Here is a 4,105-nt window from a genome sequence, read left to right as displayed (position 1 = left end):
TGATAGACCCCAGTTTTTGATAGGAGTTGGTTAATCCATAATCCAAGCGTGTGCCCACAGCAACACCTGCCACGCAGGTGAGCTTTTAATCTTGTTAATATACAAATATAGTATAGATTTTTGTATTAACCTCACACACATACACACCCAATAGTAAATGCCACGAGGAGGAAAATTTAATAAAATGAGATTATAAATGTCTAATGTACTTTTTGTTGGGCAATAAAGTTGCCCACATGTTGTAATTGAGGTCTGAAGTTAACTTGCTTGCTGAGGCCTCTCTAGGGTAGATTACACAGACTAAGAAAGCATGTGAAAAAATGTTTTTCATGCTCTGCTTTTCTTCCTGTTTTGTCCACTAGCCTTTCCTCCTTAGCTCTGTCTTGGGTTGGTGCCCACTGTAATATCTACTGCCATCAAACTCAGCACTTAAAAATTACGCACATGTTTGAAACATCTGCTTGTTTGAGACCCTCCACAGTGACTATTAACTTTTGCCTCTGACGTTTTCCAAAGCCCTTGGTTCTCTTCTCATCTCCTGAGTGACCCTGACGCAGTCCTCTGGAGATCTGTAAAGCAGCATCCTCTACTTCTGAATAGCCTAGACATTGGAAAGTGAGGTATGAGGAAAGTTTGGGTTCAGGCTTAAATATTCTAAGGCTCAAATACATTGTATAGGTGTACATTGTGGAATGTAGGTCTGAGACATCTCATACGCAGTTCTGCACCAAGTTTTCATGCGTGTCATTTCTGATCTGCACAGAGAGGTGTTACCTGGCTTTTCACCAGACACTCATGAACAGGTGTTTGGGGAGGACCACATCTAGTTCATTAAAGGAGGAAGAGCTGAATTAAATCCCAATCCCACACAGATAAAATGGTGGTTTGGGTTAAAAGGTTTGTGACCCATCAATGTATGTCTGAATCCCACTGAGAGGAAGGCAATTCCATTGTGTAAAGGAATTTTGAAAGATTTGTCCCAACTATGTTACATGACAGCTACATTTTCTGTGGCCACCAGCGGGTTGGTGTGGTGACAAACTTGCCAGAAAGCAGAACTAATGTTTTAGGGACCACTGTGCTGTATCATTTTACAGAACAAACTGTTGATAGAATATTTGTGAGGATCTAGCTCTGTTATTTCATTGCTACAATTAATTTCTCCTCCAGCAAATTTACACTGGTTTGTGTCCTTAGGAAGGGCTATGGAGGGGTGTTATGGTGCTCCTTGACACTGCTTTTCCATAACTTTTGGTAATGCCTCCACTGTTATATTATATGGCTGAGGGAAATACTGCAGCCATCAAAACATGGAAACATAAATCTGTCTTGTACCTTGTGGTGGTGTTCAGGCTCAAGTAGAGTATGTGTAAAATATTGCCATTTGAATTTGCTCCCTGCAGAGCTGGGCTGACCAGTGGGGTTAATGGGATGGAGCCCCCTGTCCAGCAAGGGCTGCTTTGCTTTTTATGCTTTAGGTAATTTTATAGGGTTGCTATCACAGTCTTTCTAACTGTGCAATATCATCTTGGCTGGTTAATTGTGACGTGGAAATGAATACTCCTGTGCAAGGTAGTGGTAGGTCAGATGAAGCGCTCTCAAAATAATTTTGGAATAAGTTTTAAAAAACTAGATTATCTGACCTATCACAGAAGGGACAGAATCTGCTCTGTAGGCTCCTTGGAGCAGAAATCCTCTCTCTGGAAATTGAGATAGATGAAGATAGGGAACACTTTCCAGGGAAGAAACTGAGCCAAAATGACTTTAAGCACAAAAACTTATCTCAGGATTGGGGATTGAACCCCATTTGCCACTCCATTACCTCTAGTAGACCTTTCTCCTCAGTAAATTTGACCTAAATTTGTAATTTTGGTTCTTGTCAAATACATCTTAAATTGCTACTGTGTTGATGGATTTTTTTTCCCAGCAGTTCTCCCATCTTTTTTGTACAGACTGGTTGGTGTTTCATCACAGCTGCGATCCCCTTTGTGATCTGTTGACAAAGAAGGAAGTTGTGCAGGATTCATCTGCAGAGCTTCCCAGTCACAGACCGGTGTTTCATGGGAGCAACAAATGGGAGGTCAGGAGTTTTCTTTTCAGGTAGTGCAAAATCATTTTGAGATGCCAACAACTAAAAATTCCCAAAGAAGAGATAAAGATTATCTTTATTTTATTTTTTAAAAAGTTTTTTAATGTCCTATTTTTTTTCCTTTTTTTTTTTTTTTTTTTGGACGGGGGGGGTTTTTTAAAAACTCTCTTGCTGGTTTTTTAGCCCGCAGGGGGTTTTTTTTTCCTTTTTTTTTTTTTTTTTTTGGACGTGGGAGGCTTTTTAAAAACTCTCTAGCTGTGTTTTTAGCCAGCAGAGGGAGTTCAAGCCCCCATTTTACACTGACCGTGCAAGCTGGGCTGTGTGGTCAGCACTTCTGGATGCACTTAATGGAACATTCTCAGCATAGTTAAGTGCTGGGGCCTGAATCAAGGGGGTTGGAATACAATCGGGTTTTGTTTTTTAATGGCAAAACATAAAAAGGTATCTTTTGAGGCAGTGAATTATCAGTAATACACATCTGTTTGTACCAAAATGTTTGTATCTGTAACACTTCTGCACAGTGCTTGGAGTATGAAAATGTAAGAGTATGAAAGTGGCACTTCTTATAAAGTGCCAAGTCTAGTTTTGTTGTCTCACAGTTAAATACCATTAACCACTAATGAGTCTCAGGACAATCTGTGATCTTTGAGAACCCCAGAGAGCAGCAGCGGACAGAATGTTTTGGAAATAATGTCTAGCTTTTAATGCAGTGATCACATTTTCTTGTAGATGGTTATTGGGAAAGAAGTTAATTCTTCCTTCCTGTAGGTTTTTAGTGTATTACTCTACAACATGTATGTTCTGGTGAGAGGAACATCCTTGTGTGCCAAAACAAGAATAGTAATGAAATAGGTGAAAATAAATCAAAGACTGCTGGGCTTCCTTTAAACCTGTAATTGTGGTTCCTCTGTGACAATAAACTCTCAACTGAGCAGTCAGGGTCTTTTATACTAGCTCAAGCTGATAACTGAAAATGTAAACCACATTTGAAAGTATACTCTGGGCTGACAAATGTTAAATAATACTAATTTGAGCAGATGCACATGTTGCTGCCGTGGAACTCTGGGCAGATTCTTCAGAACTGAACAGCTTGTTCTTGTGTGCAAATACATATTGATAAAAATTACTTGGCTAGTTTCTTGGATTTCCTTAAACTGGCACTCTACAAATGTCTATTTTTACTGCAAGGAAAGCTGAAGTGTTCAAACTTCTGAGGACTTAGTTCTAGGTGGGGGGAACCTCAAGACCCACGTTACAGCATTTCCCCTTTTCCACTTAAACCTGACGGGCTCCCACTTGTGTTTATACAGCATTGCAAACTAAATTTAGATGTAGTAGTAAGGACTAAAACAAGTTGTGCTTTGTCAGGAAGGCACAGAAAGGAGCTGAGCAATGGAAACAGCGAGGGGAATCGGTGTGTCTGGCATTGACACAATGCTGCGAAATCAACGCTTTGATGGCCTATAAAGCATAATAACAGCTGGGTGAAAGGTTTGCTGTGCTTAGCTGGCATTATCTCTTGTGCAAAGGAAAGTACATTGTAAACCAGTAAAAATTAACTGCCGCAGCACAATGATGGTTTTGTGACTGGGAATTCAGATAAAGTTTTGCCGCTGTTGGCGGAATGATGAAAAGGACTGGGGCCATTTGCATACAGGTGAAGAGAGGCGGAGATGTCCCGTGTTCTCCAGAGGCCAAGCCACCACAGGTATGCAAAGTGCTTCAGCTTTAAGTGCTGCCTTTAATTTAACCTGATTTTTTTTTTTTTTTTTAACGTGGTTGTAGAGTAGGAGAAAAGGGTCTTGGGAAATGGACAATCCCAGGAAACGTCATTGGGTGGCAGCAGAGCATTTACCACTTGCCATGGCATCCCAGCAAAATAAAGCCAGAAAGAACTGAAGTTCTGCATGTTTGTGATATAGGTGACTCCAGATGAGATCTCAGAATCGTACTTGTGGTGAGACAGCCTTTTGTGTTTGAGACACAAGATTTCTCTCCAAAAGCGTATTTGCATGT

This window comes from Corvus brachyrhynchos, unplaced genomic scaffold, assembly GCF_000691975.1.
Source record: "Corvus brachyrhynchos isolate BGI_N302 unplaced genomic scaffold, ASM69197v1 scaffold315, whole genome shotgun sequence".
In the NCBI taxonomy this organism is placed as follows: Eukaryota; Metazoa; Chordata; class Aves; order Passeriformes; family Corvidae; genus Corvus; species Corvus brachyrhynchos.
The sequence above is the reverse complement of the archived record's forward strand: the minus strand, read 5'-3'. Positions refer to the sequence as shown.